This window comes from Cyanistes caeruleus, chromosome 12 (genome assembly GCF_971803275.1).
Source record: "Cyanistes caeruleus chromosome 12, bCyaCae1.hap1.1, whole genome shotgun sequence".
In the NCBI taxonomy this organism is placed as follows: Eukaryota; Metazoa; Chordata; class Aves; order Passeriformes; family Paridae; genus Cyanistes; species Cyanistes caeruleus.
The window spans coordinates 18,282,033-18,300,366 of NC_141712.1; the positions used below are offsets into that span (position 1 = coordinate 18,282,033).

Sequence of the window (18,334 nt, forward strand, 5' to 3'; positions counted from 1 at the left end):
AACCTCGGGTGCACAGCAAACAACAGGCACCTGTTCAATGGGAAACGTGTTCTTAAATTGACACCCAATTATCGCCGCATATTTTAGCATAATTTTTGCACCTTATCTAGGACCTACCATGAGCCTTGAAAGCCTGTTTATTAATTTAAAAGCAGTCCACAGAAACCAAGACAAAAATGAGAGCATGAAGAACTGGAGTGCACAAATATCCCAGCATTTTAAGAGAATTCTGGAAAAACTTCTCTTATATGCTGCAATTCTGATTTAGTTGGATGTGATTTGAGATAACAATTTGTAGAAGCCAGGTGCTTAATCTTAATAATTACCTCCAAGGTACCATAAACATCAAAGACAGATTTCCTAAAAAAAATACAAAACAAAACCACAAAACGACAACAAAATAGGAACAAAAACTCCCAACCTCCCAAAAAATAAGAAATTAAGTTGAAAAAAGCAAATAGTAAATAGTGCTCCAGAAACTTTCCTTGTAACCATGGAATACCTTAAATGTCTAAAAATTATAGTCTACATTTTTAGACTGGGAAGCTAAAATTTAATGTCTAAAATAATTTTAAAAGTATTACATGCTTTCAACCATTATCTGCATTATAAATAAATTTGTATTTTCAACAGCCTGCTATAAAAATAACAGACATCTTTATTCATCCAGTGGCCCAGGAATGACTGCAACCCTAAAAAACTGAAATAACCCAATTCTTAATCCTACATACAATATAGGCTGGGAAGGGAGGTGATTTTAAACTCAGCTGACTTTTCCAGCCTGAATTTGTGTTTTTTATGATTCCTGCAGCCTGATACAAACTGTCTCTGAATAATGGTTAATGATTAATGTCCTTTAACCAGGGTCTTCTCCCTGAATACTGAGCTCCTTGCTCAGGATGGGCTATTTGGATTTTATGCTAATGCCAGACAAATTTAACTTCCAGCTGAACCCAGAAGACCCCAGAGTGAATCTTTCTGCTAAAAACAGCTTTACTTAACCCTAAATCCTCTTCTTCACATCCTTCATGACTGGGACAAAGAATTATTCCAAGGAATGAGCATTCCTGAAGATAGGGAGAGGACAGAGAGGATTCTCTGTGGCTGAGTGAGGAATATTGAGCCTTTGACAGCTGAATTTTTGTCTCCTGCACGCTACACAGGACAATCTGTGCCTGAAAACACCTTCCACTTGTGGGGACTGCAGAGCTGAGCACCCACACACGCTGGATAAATGAATATACTCCAAAAATGGCTGTTTCAAATGGAGCTGCTCAGAAGCAGGCAGGAAAGCAGAGAGTGGAGCCAGGCAATTTGCCTCAAGCAGGCAGGTTAAACCACAAATATCTGTTATTCTTTCTCATGTCCCAGAATATTACTGAAAATAATACCTGAGCTATTGCTCAGAATGTTTTCTCCTGTTCCAGCAGGAAAACATATCTTTGTATTAACAATGCAAAGAATGCTGGAACTGCATTGAATAAAATGTTTATACCATCACAGCTGGGAACAGGTTTTAGCACGGAGCTGTTCTGGCTACCAAGCCAGATTTATTCCAGATTATTGTGATATCCTGGAAGAGTCCTGTGCTGCTGTGGCCTTGGCTGTGGCAGCTGCATTCCAGAGAGCCTGGAATGGTTTCAGGACACAGTTTTCACCCTGGAGGAGCTGTAAGGGGCTGAGTTTCGGAGCACAATTGCCCTGATAACACGTGGAAACCACAGGTTAAACATATATCTTGTTATATTCATAAAGGAATTTTATTCTGATAGGCAGAGGAAAGATCTAGAAACATGAGCCAGGAGACTGCACATTTTTCCTGATATCCTTCTTTTTAATTTTTATTCCTCTCCTTGGACTTCCCCTCTCCTCCTAAAAGTGATGCTCTGATAATCCTTTCCTGCTTTAGATCCATGTTTCCCCTCGACATCTGCAGTCAGGCAAGTCCCACTGACACCAACAACAGATTTTTAAGGGGAAAAATGTGCTCACTTAACTGTTAATTACCATTAGCTGCCATTGTTTGCCATGTTAAATAACTTGTATTATCTTCCCTGCCTTGCTACACGCTTGTTCTCTTACCTCTATTACTCATCCTCTGTTAACTTCTCTCTCCACCTCATTTCTGGGTTATGTCTTTGATGGACCAAGTGATTATTTTTCAGCCAATGATCCAATTTACGCATTAAATAAAGTGTCCCCAAAATGACTCACGTTTCCCTTCATTTCAAATAGCTTAATCTGTCACTTCCAAATGGTGATTTCTAATGGAGCATCTCATTTTCTCCTTTTCTCTCCCTTCTTTGCAGCCACACCAGTTGCAGTCTAACAATGAAGGAGATGGATTGATTAAATGGATGAGTTCCGCATGAAACAGTTCCAACTGGAAAAACATTTAATGGTGGTTAAATATTATACACTTGTACACACTGCCTGAAAAATGAGCATGACTAACACAGCAGTCAGAGCCCTTTGAAAATGCCTTTCTGGGCAGAATTGGGCACGTTTACTGACATAAATTTTGTCATGCCAGCTCTAATTAAGCCTGTCTAATTACTTCTCTTACAAGGGTTTCAGGTTGAGCATATAAATTCCTGAGGCCATTATCTGCTGTAGGTGTATAAATGTCCTGCAGAATAGCGGGGAGGAGAGGTCTGGAGGGAAAGTTAACACTTTTCATTAGGCAAGATGACATAACTGGGGGAGCAGACAAGGTTTTGGACACACGGGATCTCTGCTAAATATCAGTGAGTAATGATTTCACCACGTGCCCAAAAGAACCTCTGTTGTTTTTTGGGGTTTTTTTTTCTTTTCCTTAACTCTCTCAGCTGGTCAGATAAAATTAGTAAAAAACGTTTCTGCCTCATATTTTTCTAAGTTTGAAACCACTGCTACATATAAAACATATCCAGTGAGGAAAAGCAGTTTTTAGATGAGCAGACATCTCTTTGGTTGGGACTGTCTGCAGCAAACCTGAAAGGAAATAAAGGAAATTAAACAGCTCCTACTCACACATCGTCCTGCCCTGGGAAATCTGAAACTCTTGTCTGCAGAATGGAACAGATCCAGCAAGAAATGGAACCCCCAAAATGGGAAGGGAAGGGAAGGGAAGGGAAGGGAAGGGAAGGGAAGGGAAGGGAAGGGAAGGGAAGGGAAGGGAAGGGAAGGGAAGGGAAGGGAAGGGAAGGGAAGGGAAGGGAAGGGAAGGGAAGGGAAGGGAAGGGAAGGGAAGGGAAGGGAAGGGAAGGGAAGGGAAGGGAAGGGAAGGGAAGGGAAGGGAAGGGAAGGGAAGGGAAGGGAAGGGAAGGGAAGGGAAGGGAAGGGAAGGGAAGGGAAGGGAAGGGAAGGGAAGGGAAGGGAAGGGAAGGGAAGGGAAGGGAAGGGAAGGGAAGGGAAGGGAAGGGAAGGGAAGGGAAGGGAAGGGAAGGGAAGGGAAGGGAAGGGAAGGGAAGGGAAGGGAAGGGAAGGGAAGGGAAGGGAAGGGAAGGGAAGGGAAGGGAAGGGAAGGGAAGGGAAGGGAAGGGAAGGGAAGGGAAGGGAAGGGAAGGGAAGGGAAGGGAAGGGAAGGGAAGGGAAGGGATCTTGTAGGCTGTGAGGCCACCTGAAATTCAGCTCTTGCTCAGCCTTGCCAAGAATGAGGTATTTAAAAAAAAAGAAAGAAAGAAAAAGCAAACTAAACAAACAGGAAAACACCCCCCAAACCGAGAACTGCCAGTGCTTGAGGTGACAGAGGTGGCAGCAGCAGGGAAGAATCTGCCCTGACTGCAGGTACATAATTGCCATGAAAACATGGCATCAATTTCCATGAAGCTGCACAGGATTATACAGAATTATTATTCTCCATGAAATCCACTCCTAAGTGCAAGTGGTGTTGAGTTTGAGGTTTGAATTCCAAGGGGCAGTTTCTTATCTTCTCCCTGCTGCTGCTCACACAATCTCAGCCACCACAGCTCCCTGCACATCCCACCAAGCCCCAGGATTTTGATTTCCATGTGTTTGACCAGCTGAAGAGGCCAAGAAGGGCTGAAAGCACAGTACTTAAAGGAAGAAATACAGGCAGGAGGAAGCAGGGCCCCACATTTAATTCCACTTTGCAAATTCATGTGCTAATTTAAATTGGGGGGAAAAAAAGCCATAAACTTATTCTCCTGAGTTAAACTGGGAACAAGGTTGGGCTGCAGGTAAAACTTAATTACCACATTGCTTTAAACAGTTATTGCTTGAAGGGCTGGTGCCAGAATTACAGTTAGTTCCTATTTCATAATGTAAAAATAAAGAAAAAACACCATCAGCTCTGAAAAAAACCCAACAGCATAACCCCCACACAAAGGACTAATTAATGTCTGTAAAGTGCACGCATTTAATAGCAAAAGGCTTTTATTGTACACATTTGCTATAATTTAGACTGTGTCATTACTTGAATGTTGCCATTGTCGCTGTTTTGCTGCGGCCTTGGCTTTTCTAATTTAAATACCTTTGTTGGAATTTAATTCCTTGGAGAAAAGCAGAATATTTGCAACACACACGGTATTTTGATCAGACTGATAGCGAAGCCAAAGCTTTCCGAGTTCCAATCATATTCAGCATTTTTGTGGTTTTGTTTTAAGTGCAGAAACATAATGAAATAATTCCATACCATAAAGCTTGATGAAAGTGGCAATTAAAAAGGAATCGATCTGGTACATCCTGCTCTCCACATTACCACGCTCTGTAAAATGTAAATCACCATCTCCAGCACTAAAGCTTTCCTTCCCCGTCCTGATTAGGCAAATATTGAAAACAATAATCATTTTTCACTAAAGCGAGCCTTTAACGTGGAGTGGAAAGGGATAGCCCATTTTGCAGTGGATATTCCATTTTCCACAGCAGACTGGCTCCCACATTAGTGGCCATCAGCAGACTCTGTGTCACTCCATCACACTGTCTTTCACTCAAATCCTACATTTGCTGGAGCAGATGGAAAGTTAGTTTAAATTAATTGAAAGCATGCTGTGCACAGCTTGTGGCACCAAGAACACACAAAGAAGAAAGGAAGATGCATCAATTTCCTTTCTAAGATACCTAAAACTGTGAGAAGAGATCTCTTAAGAAATCATCAAGATATTATGCTGCCTTTTTTTCTTTTTTTTTCCCTGAGCAAGCCACTCTGCTTTGATTTTTACAAGAAGAAGATGCAGGGAAATTGGGCACGTGAAAAATAAATCTTCCTGGGGTGAGTCACAATACAATGACACAGAGAAGCCTGGTAGTGTTTGGGTTGCCTACAGTTCTTGGAAATACTGACAAGTCTGAAGGTTAATTACCTCTTCATCTATTTTAGTTAACGCTGCCTTCTTATATTTGGGTTCTCAGCTCTTCTTCTGTGGCCACTGTGCAAACCCAGTGTCCTTGTCACTGCACTGAGCCAGCAGAGATGTCACCAGTGCCAGCATCTCCTGGGCACCCCGAGCTGAGCTGGCCAAACTCCTCTGCTGGCCATCCCCCAGCACCCCCACAGCCCCAAAACCACCTCAGAGCCCACCACTGCATGTTTGCACCTTTCTGACCCAGCAACACTGGAAAAGTTTATCAATTTATCAATTTAACTCCTTTTAACAAAATATTCCAGGTGTTTGTTTCACCGTGGGATGAAGTGAGAGTCTGAAGGAGGGCGGCTCTGTTTGGTTTGTGTGATCTGCTCTGCTAAAAACCTGCAGTAGAGGAGGCAGAAAAAAAAGGTTTGTCTTGACATCCCTGTGGCCCAGACAAAGGTGGGACCCTCTGGCCTGAGCAGGAGCTGCTACAGCTTGTGAAGAGACTGAAGGTGCAGAAATCAATAAGGAAAAGCAGGCTGTGGGGTAGAGGGTGGGGAAAAGCAGGCAGGAAATAAGGAATGTGCAGAACAAGCCTTGAGGATTTGAGAGGGGGCAGATGCAGCTGAGCTTTAGAAGAGATGGGAAGAAAACAGCCCCGTGTTCCAGCAGGACTGGAAACTGGAACTTGCTGCAATCTGAAGATTTCTGCACTGCAATCTGTTGGACTGAGAAAGGCCCAAGGATCCTGCATGAAAATGGTGAGGAATATTGAGCCTTTGACAGCTGAATTTTTGTCTCCTGCACGCTACACAGGACAATCTGTGCCTGAAAACACCTTCCACTTGTGGGGACTGCAGAGCTGAGCACCCACACACGCTGGATAAATGAATATACTCCAAAAATGGCTGTTTCAAATGGAGCTGCTCAGAAGCAGGCAGGAAAGCAGAGAGTGGAGCCAGGCAATTTGCCTCAAGCAGGCAGGTTAAACCACAAATATCTGTTATTCTTTCTCATGTCCCAGAATATTACTGAAAATAATACCTGAGCTATTGCTCAGAATGTTTTCTCCTGATGAGGAGAGAGAGCTGTCATTTTAATCCTTCTTGCTGAGTTTCCTCTGTCTCAAACGTTGCTCTGTTCCAGTTTGCCTCAGATAAAAGCTGACTTTTGAGGTTTAGCTCCCTTTTGTTCACCTCGGTGCCTCTTCCTTCCACAGCTCCTCTCTTTGGTGTCTCCACACGAGACTTTGCTTTTCTTCTCTGAAAAGGTCAAAAGGTAAGAAGAAGGTGGGAAAATATTTTATTTTTTTTTTTTACATTTGCTCTTTTTGTCTTTCAGTCTTGAACTCCCTCAAGGCTGATGGGGAACAAAACTAAAACAATACCTTCTGGGTTTAGAAAAGTAACAATTCCCCTTTAAAAACTCAAAGAAAAAAAAACCACATCCCACATTTTTATTCCCAAATTAGTAAGGTTATTTTGTACTGAGGCATTTACAACATCCTTACTCTAAGTATTGAACCTGTGCTGTTGGGGCCTTATTTCTCCTGATCACTGACGTATTTTATCACCTCTACTCCTGGCAAATCAAACACAGCTCCAGCAATTGTGCACGAAGAAGATAAAATAATGAAAACCTCTCCCAATCCTACTTGTCTGATCTCATCTTGCATCTTTCCAGAGAGATTTCAGACCTTGCAGCTGAGCCTTCCTTTTTTCAAGATCTGATGACATCACTTATGTTTACTTGTCTTAAACATCCCCAAAATTCAATTAGACTCTCATCAGATTTTACAAAACTCTTGCAGCCTGTATTGTTTATTTTTTTCCACAGCTATCTTGATATCTCCTTGCTTTCCCCAAGTCTTTTATTTAAATTCTTTCCTTATTATTTTTATGCACTTTCAGCTTTGTCCTCTAAACCACTGTGCCTGGAGAATTTTATTTTCACATTGTACAGATCTTTTATGGGTACCCAAGCCAACATTTTCTTCTGTTCTTTGACCTGTGTCACAAGCATTCCCTTTTCCTGTTTAATTCACAGTAAAATCATTCTCCTTCCTGCATGCCAAACTCCTTGACTCATAAACAAGCTGCAGCAGCAGAATAAAAGGGAAAATTTGGCTCAGAGTTCACAACTTCTCTCGAGCACATGACAGGTGTGTTAGCTCACATTAAGAAAGCTCTCTGGAAATTCAGAGGATTGTACAGGTAATCACTGTTTGATTAATAATTTACAACACCAACAGGACAGAAATGAAAATTGGGGAATGACAATCTCCAAGCAGCTGTGGGCCTGTCAAAAAATGTTAATTTTTTACCCTTTTTTCCTGTGCTCGGGCACTGCTTAACCCCATGCTGAGCTGCATTTCTAGAACACAGCCCCTACAACTCTCAGGAATAATTAGATAGTCAGAGAGGAACCAGGAATGCCTGAGAATTAACTTCCCACCTCCTAGTGTCACTTGAAGATTAATTTACCTAAAAACTAATTACCTGACATACCACAAGCACAGAACCCCCAGTGAAATGAAGAAAAAAAAATAAAAAAAGAAAATACAAGAAAAGAAAAAAAGAAAAAAGGAAAAGAAACCTCAGAGCTGAGCCAGAATTTTCCATCTCTGAGCCTACACACAAGAAATCTCATTTCTTCTGGAAAAAGCCAGCAGATGAAATCCCCAAGGTCTGTTTTTACTGAGGAGCAAATGGCACCATGAGGCAGCAGGAATCAAATCCTTCAGCCCTTTCCCTGGCTGTGAGATTCCTTGTCACTACAAGGAATTTTGTTCTGAGGATAAAAGTAGAATCTGCTTTCAAGATTACAGGGTTTGGGCAGCTGTGGGCACCTGGAGCCCTTTCACTGGGTTTGGTGCTTCATGCCAGACCTGGCTCTGGGGTAACAAACCCTGCTCAGGGATGTCCCAAAGGGTGATGACCCCACTGCTCTGCCAGGCTGGCCCCAAAGTTCACCCCAACTCGCTGAATGACCCTGCTGGGCACTGCACTGGCTGCTCATTCCACTGACCAGAGCAGCAAAGAAATGAAGAAACAGGGCTGTGGTAAAATACCCAGTACTAAAAATGTCTTTCAAGGACCACATGCAAACTCTTTATCACCTGATTTTTTTTTTTCCTTGCTTTTTTCTCCTCTGCTTTTTCCAGTGGCTGGTGGCTTTTCAGGTGCCCAGCATCCTTGCCTTTGGTGTGGTCAGGCAGGGCTGTGCTGGTTTTGCACTGCTCATTCCACTTCAGGGCTCCCTGTGGAGCATCCTTGTTCCTCCCGCTGGGATTCACAACCTCAGGGACCCTGACAGAGTAAAAGTGCTCTCACAAGCTGCCTGAGGGCTTTGTGAGAGCCTTTGGACAATCCACACTGATGGCCCACACAAGGAAAATTCTGCCCCACTCCCGAGTTTCTCTCCATGAAATCTCTTCACAGTTCTGATGGACAAACATCCTTTTTCCGTCATTAAGCATTTATGCACATTTATAAAGGCGTGTTCTTCAAAAGGCAACAGCTGAGATCTGTGTTTCCTTTCCAGGAAACTCCAAGGCAACATTCTCCATTCCATCTCTCTGCCTGTGCAACTGGAGATGCCCAGCAAAAAAACCCACCTGCTTCAAAGCCTTGGCTTGTGTCTCAGCAGCAGCAGCAAACGTGTCCCCATCTCCTCAGAACTGCTCTGTTCCTGGAGGGTTCCACCCCTGGGGACTCACACTTCCCTTCTATCCATCTCCAGCTGTGAGGCAGACACTGCTTCTGCTCCTCTCTGTGCAACATGATGCAAATGTTGATAACATTTGAAAAGCCAGCCGTGTTTCTCTGCATCCTCCTGCAGAAGCAGGGTTTTCTGCACGTTAATTCCAGCTCCTTTATGGGATAGTTGTTGTGCATGACTGATTAATAGGCCCCAAGCTATACTCAACCTGCTACCCACAGTAAATTGTTCTTTCTGTTGCTGCTGTCATTTCCTTTAAAATATCAAGCTGTTTTATAATTAAAGAGTCCCTTGAAGGTCTTGTTTCAATAAACAATCATTCCTTCCACCGTGTGAAGCTCTCATCCTAATAAACAATTAAACAGCACATATTATTTCTCTTGTCTCAAGAATCAACCTTTCATGGAGGACCCACTGAGGCAAAACCCGAGATGTGATGCCAGCTCCGTGTTCAAAAAGGAAATTTCAGCGTGTGCTGTGTAGCTCTGGACTGGATCTGCTCTCAATCTGCACGTGGAGTGAGTTACAGAAGATTAATTGCTCACAGGAGTGCTTAGATGCTTTCATATGTCACCCAGAAGATGGCTGAAGAGTTACTTATCTCCAGCAGCTTCATCCTTAATTACCTTGCTCGCTGATAATTCCAAATTTGGGATTCAACGCACAGTGAAAAGCTCCTGTATTAATTAGAGATTGTAACTTTGTTATACAATGTGTTTGCCACGATAAACGGCTTTTCCTTGAACACTGGATATTTTGTGGGAAAAGCAACAACTTTAAAAGTTTTGCAATGATATCAGAAAGTTTTTCCAGAATTTTAAGGTTGCAGAGCACAGAGTACAGGGATGCTGGAGCTTATGCATGAGTGTACATATATTTTTTTAGTCACTCATAATATTGACTATAATTTTATCATTCTGGGAAAAAATAAAAAAAAAAAGAAAGGTAATTAATGTGGGCCTTTTAATTTTTAATGCAATTTAAGAAAAGTATTCCTCTAAAGTGATAAAAGAATAACAGAAATTTGCACAAAATTAGGAAATCAGATCAATGTGTGGCCTTACAATATCACCTATGAAACAGGTTTTTAATCACTGTTTTAATGAGTTACACTTTGGCAGCACATTTAAATTTCTAAATATTTGATCATAACAGCTCTTCGCTTTGGGTGTGTTTGTGCACCAAGATGTCTTATTTTTCTCTTTAGGTGCTGCTTCCAGTACAATTTTAGATAGATTCCTCAGCTGATAGAGGATGTCATCATTTTCCTGAAACACTGGAGGTACAGCAATCTGTGTTAGATATGAATTTGCCCCGAAGACATCAGTTTTTCACATTTAAGAGCTTTCTCTGAGACAAAATAGATCAGACACTGCAATCCCCACATCAGTATTTTTTCAAATTACTCCAGATGCTCACCTGTCCTCACCTCTAAATGCCACACAAGCCCTATTTCCCACTCTGCTGATGGAACTCCCTGCTAGAAAAATCTGCCCTTTCCCCATTTTCACTCTCTTCTACATTAAATAATCTACAAATCCGTGGCCCTCTTCACTATAAACACACACGTGACAAATTTTTGAGGTCAGGGCTGACCAGGAGCAGCAAAGAAATCAAGAAATAGGGCTGTGTTAAAATAGCCAGTATTAAAAATATCTTTCAACACCTGAGGGTTTTTTGGAAGCCTTTGAGACAAGAGCTTAGGGAGTGATGGGGATCCACCTGCCCAGAGCCCCTGAGTGACACAGGTGCTGCTCAGAGCCAGCCCTGGAGCAGGACACCCCATCTCCTGGTACTCCTCCAAATTCTGGTTGTTTTATTCTCCCCTCATTTCAGCCTCTTTGCACAGATATGGCAATAAATTTGCACCCCATTTCCTTAAAAGCTTGCCCACACACTTTTCTGGCGTTTTACATTATATATTCCTTTCTGTTGATAGTAGAGCAGCTTTTTCACAAACTGCATAAACGATAGCCAGCACCTGAAAGCAGATGCAATACTTTGATAAACCCATCTCTGATCAGCTGGTGCATGTTTTAACAGCTGCCAAACACATCCAGTAGGATACTGGACCTTTGTTTCTTCCCTCCCAGGAGCTGCATGGCCATATTCCTGCTCTCAGCACTTCCAATGACAGCCAGCTCTCACTGCAGTTCTGTGTGGTGGAAAAGTTTCACCTTTTTTCTTTTTTTGATCCAGATCACACTACAGTTTTTATCCACTTTCTGTCTCCACCCAGGAAACACTACAGCACATCTCCCAAAGGTAAGAGTTCCTCCAGCTACACAAAAATCTTTGGCACTACCCCATTGTTCAACGCCACACCTCGTTCCTTCAGGTATTTTTGTCTTTATGATCATAAACTCTTCATCCATATCTGTGCCCACGGTGTGAGACTCTGTCATGAATCCTTTACCTTCCCCTTTCTGATTCTCAGGATGGTTCCCTGCCTCGTTTTTGGCCGGAGGGATTTGGCAGAACGTCCAAAGCAGGGCAGCACCATGGATCAGCAGCTCAGCGAGGAAGGGCAGAGTCAGCAATAAGGGACAGGTGACAGAAGTACACAGAGGTGGAGATAGCTCAGGAAATTTGAATGGGAAGCTCTTTCTGGGAGCCAGGAAGGAGAAGGAACCCAAAGCAAACCTGGCCAGAGTTCCCAGCACTGGGGAAGGGATCCCTGCACAGCTGAGCATGGCTTAGACATCCTCTGACTCAGCCTCCAGCCCTTTGTCTGCCCTTTCCAGCTCTGCATTTTCTGCTTTCCAGCCCTGCTCTGCCTAGAAAGGCACAGTCCTTGTCGTAAACTCCAGCACAAGCCCCCACGGGATGCTGAAGCTCCATCGCTGTGCTGTGGGACCCACACCCAGCTCTGCCTGCTGCCCTCCCCCAGAAAACTCATTTCCAAACACACAGGAGCTCTTGGTGTGACATCTCTCCTCCCCGTGCTCACCTCAGGTTAGCCACCTGTCCCAAAAACCCACCCTAACCCCTCCTGATCCTTCGGTGGGGTCCAGCCCTGCCGGCCACAGAAGGGCACGACAAAAATCCCTGTGGGGATGAGCCAGAGGCATCCTGCAAGCCCCAGAGCAGAGCAGCCAGCCCAGCTCTCCAGAGATGAATATCTCTTGCTAGGAGATATGTGAGCCATATTTCAAAAGGAAATCTGTGAGTGTGCTCTTAGATGTTCCTTTATACTGCTTCCAGTAAAGCCACACGTGATGCCGTGAAGGAGAAAAGCAGAAACACTTGACATAATTGAATTAACCCCATTTAAACTGAAATCAGTAGGAGTCCACAGATGAGGGAATGAGTGGATGATTTTTAACGTTCCTCTTTCAAAATCCATCTGAAAATGGTTTTTTATTTTTATTTTAGTAGGGATTTTTGAAGATGTACAGCATTCCCTGTAAACCATAGTGAAAAAGTTCCCTCCAACCACTAAATGCAGAGTCCTGTAAGTGAGTAAAAGGAGTGAGGAAAAGGTTTTAGCATTCTTAACTACTGAAGAACAGAAAAAAAGCTGTTATATTTTAGAAGAATGAGTCCATCTACTGCACATCAGTGAAACATCAACTATTTACTTCACCTTGTCTAGAAAATGAGTCACCAAACTGAAAAACAACAACCAAACCAAAATCCATCCAAATGAGCAGTCTGGCGTTCTTAGTGTAAGAACAAAGCAGAATTTCAGTGGTGAATTCACTGGAGCAGTTTGGATTACAAATACAGCAGTTTCAGAACAATTTTCCTTTGAAGCACACAGAGCCAAGTGAGTTATCACAGACAGAAATATCACATCAGAGTTGGGGATTTCAGCCCCTGGGTTTGGTCCCTGGGCTGATGCTGAACCTGTTGGCCAAAATCTTCCAGCCAGAATGTTAGAGGAGATTTGGAATAAATCCTGCCAGGGAAGGGCTGGACCGGCTGTCCCGTGCTGAGCTCTCATGGAATTTTCTTTCAGGAACCAAGTGATGATTCAGGAGCTCTGGGATCTCATGTGCCATGAACTGCAGCCAGGATTTCAAGTAAATCTATTTCTACCTAGATTGGAGGCTTAGAACTATCCCTGGCAGCCATCAATTCTGCTGAGTGAGGATGTATATATGCATATTTATTTGTTTATAAAATACACAAATATACTGGCATATACATGATGCTTCGATGCTCTGGCAGAGGGAAATCCCAATGGCAGTATTTTTTAGCAACCTAATGCTGCAAAACTTCCATTTTCTGTTCAAGACAGAAAAAAAAAAATATAAAAAGGGAAAACCAGCAAGACCTTATGATAAAAAATACCTAAAAACATATCAGTGATTTAAATCAAGAGATCCGCTTCTTGCTACGCTGTGACACTTTAGGTCTTTTATTTTTCTTTTCTTTCTCACCCCTCCCTTTTATTTTTCACCTTTGTTCTCAATTTCTTTGTTCTCTTTAATTATAATCCTGCTAAGCCTGGACATCTCTCTCTCCTGCTCCAGTCATTCCCTGCATACTAACTAGGAAAAGAGAGCAAGGAGTTTCTCCTGCCTGCTCTCAGATGCTGCTATCAGAGGAGTGCTGAATCAAACAGCAGCCACGCCAGGGCAGAGCTGGGAGCCAGGAGGGGATGAGCAGCTCAGCCTTGCTTTCAAAGCACTGGGGAGGCCCCAGGAGAGTGAGAAGGGCAAACATCACACCCAGCTCCACAAAGGGGTGAAAAGGAAGACACAGACAGCTGAAAATGAGCTAATTTAACTGCAGTGCCCACAGAAGTTCTGGAACAAAATATTAGAGAATTAAGGTGTCAGAGCCAGGGGAATAAATAACTGACAAGAAATGGTGATATTCTTCAGGAATCCATCATGTCAAAATTGTCTGGTTTCCATCTCTGGCAAGGAGACCTTGAGCAGGAGATGCCTGCAAGCATTTAAATACATTTTAAATTCAGTAGGACTAAGTGAGATTAATAATTCCTGTTCAGCAGCAAATTCTTGAAGCTGTTGCTGAAGGATTGATACTGCAGAGGCAGCGTGATGTGCACCAGGTCATTTCTGACAGCCAGGTCATTCCAGAGCTCCCCAGGGGATCTCAGAATGCTCTGGGTTGAAGGGACCTTCAAGTCCATCCAGTGCCACCCCTGCCATGGGCAGGGACACCTCCCACTGTCCCAGGCTGATCCAAGCCCCATCCAACCTGGCCTTGGGCTTGTCTGGGCATAAACTGTAAAAATTAATAGCAGCTAAATAAATACTTCTGGGGAAAAAAAAAAGGTTATCCATTGAACTAATGAAATAGAGAAATACTGCAAAGTTTATCAAATTTGTTAAAAAGAAGAACATTGATAACTTCATTTTGGAAGGAAAATTCAAACAGGCAAATACAGCAGGAGTAGAAGTTGAGTAGGACAGGTGAACTTCTGGAAAGGAAAACAGAGGGTGCTACAAAAAACAAATTAATATTGTGGTGTAATTTACAGTCCTCAGGCCAAAGCTCCGGCAGGATCACATCTTTTAATTATGGAACACTTACTGATGAAAAAGTAATGGGTGGCTCACAGTGTACAATCAAAGATGAGCAGCAATTTTGAGAATCTGGAGTTTTGGACTTTGTTTTCTGTGGGAGCAACGCTGGGAATTTGCCACCTCATCCCTCAGTTGCTCCCACTTAATGAAACACTCTCCTGTAATCTCAGGAAAAAGAGTTTTCCCTTTTGCAGTAATTGAAAAGTCTGCGAGAGAGGCTTTGGGGAAATGGATTCAAAATTAACAAACAGATTAATGAGTTTGCTTAGTTAGGTGAACCACGTTGAATATTATGCCATAATACCATTTCAGTACTCTATCAAAAGGCCTCTAGAGTTCTTTTATTAGATCATAAATCACCTGAGGCAGGACCCAGCTCATGATCCTTTGTCACTCTGGCACCAACCCGGGCGAGCTGGCGGCTACGCCCCTCCCTGCCCCCTGCCCCGAGTGCCGCTGGGGCGCTCCGATAGAGGCTCTGCGGGGGCCTTTAGCGGGACCAGGGCAATAGAGAGGGCTGGAGAAGGGGATGGGAGTCTGGCGAGCGGGGCCCAGGGCGACCGCGGACCCTGCGAGCACCCCTGGCTCCGCCTAACTGAGCGCCTCGCGCTCCCACGGGCCGCAGCCTCAAAGCTTCCGCCAATCCCGGTGGATTGGCTCTAGGTCAGGGCTCTAGGTTATGGCTCTAGGTTATGGCTCTAGGTCAGGGTTCTAGGTTACGGTTCTAGGTTATGGTTCTAGGTCAGGGTTCTAGGTCAGGGTTCTAGGTTACGGTTCTAGGTCAGGGTTCTAGGTTACGGTTCTAGGTCAGGGTTCTAGGTCAGGGTTCTAGGTTACGGTTCTAGGTCAGGGTTCTAGGTCAGGGTTCTAGGTTACGGTTCTAGGTCAGGGTTCTAGATTACGGTTCTAGGTCAGGGTTCTAGGTTACGGTTCTAGGTCAGGGTTCTAGGTTACGGTTCTAGGTTACGGTTCTAGGTCAGGGTTCTAGGTTACGGTTCTAGATCAGGGTTCTAGGTCAGGGTTCTAGGTCAGGGTTCTAGGTCAGGGTTCTAGGTCAGGGTTCTAGGTCAGGGTTCTAGGTTACGGTTCTAGGTCAGGGTTCTAGATTACGGTTCTAGGTCAGGGTTCTAGGTTACGGTTCTAGGTCAGGGTTCTAGGTTACGGTTCTAGGTCAGGGTTCTAGGTTACGGTTCTAGGTCAGGGTTCTAGGTTACGGTTCTAGGTTACGGTTCTAGGTCAGGGTTCTAGGTCAGGGTTCTAGGTTACGGTTCTAGGTCAGGGTTCTAGGTTACGGTTCTAGGTTACGGTTCTAGGTCAGGGTTCTAGGTTACGGTTCTAGGTCAGGGTTCTAGGTTATGGTTCTAGGTCAGGGTTCTAGGTCAGGGTTCTAGGTCAGGGTTCTAGGTCAGGGTTCTAGGTCAGGGTTCTAGGTTACGGTTCTAGGTCAGGGTTCTAGGTTACGGTTCTAGATCAGGGTTCTAGGTTATGGTTCTAGGTCAGGGTTCTAGGTCAGGGTTCTAGGTGGCCAATCTTTTGTCCTTTTGTCACTCTGTCAAGCCCTGTCCACTGGCACGTTCAGCTGCTACTCCAGTACAAACAACAATAATTTGTCTACCAAAAAGCTCTCAGCCCGTGGAGGGAAGCCAAGGCCAGGCAGGTTGTGAAAAACTTGGGCTGCCAAATGCAGTTGGAGGAGAGACTGTACTACCTTCATTAAAACCTAATTTCAGCTCTCCAACTCAGCCACGTGTTCAAGGAGCCTCCCACCAACTCTCCCTTCCATGGAAAAGCAGGCAAAACTCACAAACAACTTCCATAAGTTCTTTACACTCTCATAGATTTTTAATTGAAATGCAACTCCCACAACACCTCATTAGCTCATTGAATGCTGTATTAGTTTAATTTACTGAAGGGTTGGGGGTTTTTTTTGCACCTGCCTCACACATTTACCCCATTAGGCACGTGCAGATTATCAGGCAACTGCTCAATTAAACTAAACGATTGTTCTAATTGAATATTTCATTAGAGTAACAAGGTAAAAAGCTCCTTGGCATGGTGTAGCAAACATGGCTTGTGCCTCACTGAAACGTGTTTCAGATTAAACTCATGATAAACTCAGATAAAACAATCACATATTTCAGATTAAACGGTGCCACTTGGACACTTCAGCCTGCACATTTCAGGAAAAAACCCCAAGCAGCTCCAATGGTCCTTGAATAAACTTTTAAATATAAGATCACTTCAGGATTGTTTATCTGAGGGAAGTTAATTGACGACTGGATTCAAATTTAATTTTTTTTTTTTTTCCAAACCTCTGTAGATGCAACCAAAATTCCAAGTTGAACTCATCAAAACTCAAGAGTTTTACTCTGTTTCATTTCTTGTGTTTTTGTTTGAAACTCAGCACCCTTCATAGATTTTAATGAAAATTCTGGTTCAAAGGCAGACTCGGGCTGGCACACATTACATGCTGGAATATCTTGGAGCACGCTGCTCTTGGGAACAAGGGACGCTCATTTTCCTGAAGAAAAGTGGGAAAGTTGTAGGTAGTACAATTTCAATTGTGTTAGATTTTTGTAATTCTCTGATGGCTCAATCCTGTCATCCTCCTTCACTCTGAACAGCAGCTTAATTTGAATTTAGCCAAGTGATTCAACGGGGAAGCATTTGCAAGGGAAATATTATTTTATCCAACGTCACAGGGAGGTCAGGAGGCCTCACCATGCACAGCTCCCAAGCTCAGGAAACCTCAGCACAAACAGCTCCTGGAGAGCTCTTAAAAACACAAAATCTGAGAGATGAGAGGGGTGAGAGCACAGAACACAACCTCACCCTGCTCCTCTCCCCCTCCAAAGGAAACTCACCCCAAACAGAACCCCTGTGGAACTGGGGAGGTGTCTCACAGCTCAGCCGGAGCAAAAGCAGCGGGTGCTGGTGGGGAGATGTCTCAGCACGCTCTGGATGATCCTTTCCACAGACAGCAGGGGGAAATCTGCCCTGGAGAGCCTCATTTCCTCACTCCTGCACCTCTGCACTGTGATTAATCAGCACCCCAGAGCACACCCCAAACCCTCAGCTGACACTCTTTAATCAGCCACCTTCACTCTTCAGATGTTTCTATTTGATCCAGCCCAGTCGTGTGGAAGGAGAGAGATGGAATAATGGGATGGGAGGGACCAGAAAACTCCTATTTCCAACCAGCTGCCATGGGCACCTTCCCCTGGGTCAGGTTAGTCAGCCCTGGCTGATACACCAGCTGGGGAGTGTGCTCAAACATCAAATGAAAGAAATGTTAAAAGAGAAAGAAAAGGAAAAATAAGAGGAAAAAGAAAGGGAAAGAGGAAGAAAGGGAAAGAGGGAAGAAGGAAGGAAAGAAAGAAGGAAAGAAGGGAGGAAGGAGTTTTCTGGTTTGACAAAGCAAAACAAAAAATCAGTATCTCAAATATGTTGCCAAATCTGAAAAGACATATTATAATATATTTATTTTATATAAATATATATTTATATATATGCAAATCTTTCCTGCATCCTCCTGCACCAAGCCTGGCTGGCTCTCAGGGAGAGCAGAAGGAGAGCTCACCTGCAGCAAGGCCCTGGCCACAGGCTCTGTGCAGAGTCCCACTGGCTGCTCTCTGTGCTGCCTGGGCACTGCCATCCACACCCAGCAACAGCTTTCAGATCCTCTTGATTCAACAGCTTTGCTGGATTGCTGGGAATTAATTACTAGAATTACCACAGCAATTGAATCCATCAAAGCAGAAGTTTGCCAGTGAAGTGAAGGAGAGCCTGCCATGCACTGCAGTATTTGAGTAAAGGGAGTGA

General features: G+C 43.7%; 1 long non-coding RNA gene across 1 annotated transcript; it reads right to left on the minus strand.

Annotated features, from left to right (window-relative positions):
* Positions 1–4,256: 4,256 nt before the first annotated feature.
* Positions 4,257–17,529, minus strand: LOC147650892 (uncharacterized). Its single transcript, XR_015275215.1, has 4 exons — positions 17,377–17,529; positions 9,638–9,688; positions 8,410–9,518; positions 4,257–6,553 (listed from the first exon to the last, which is right to left on the minus strand). It is a non-coding gene; the product is annotated as an uncharacterized LOC147650892 (long non-coding RNA).
* Between the last annotated feature and the right edge of the window lie 805 nt (positions 17,530–18,334).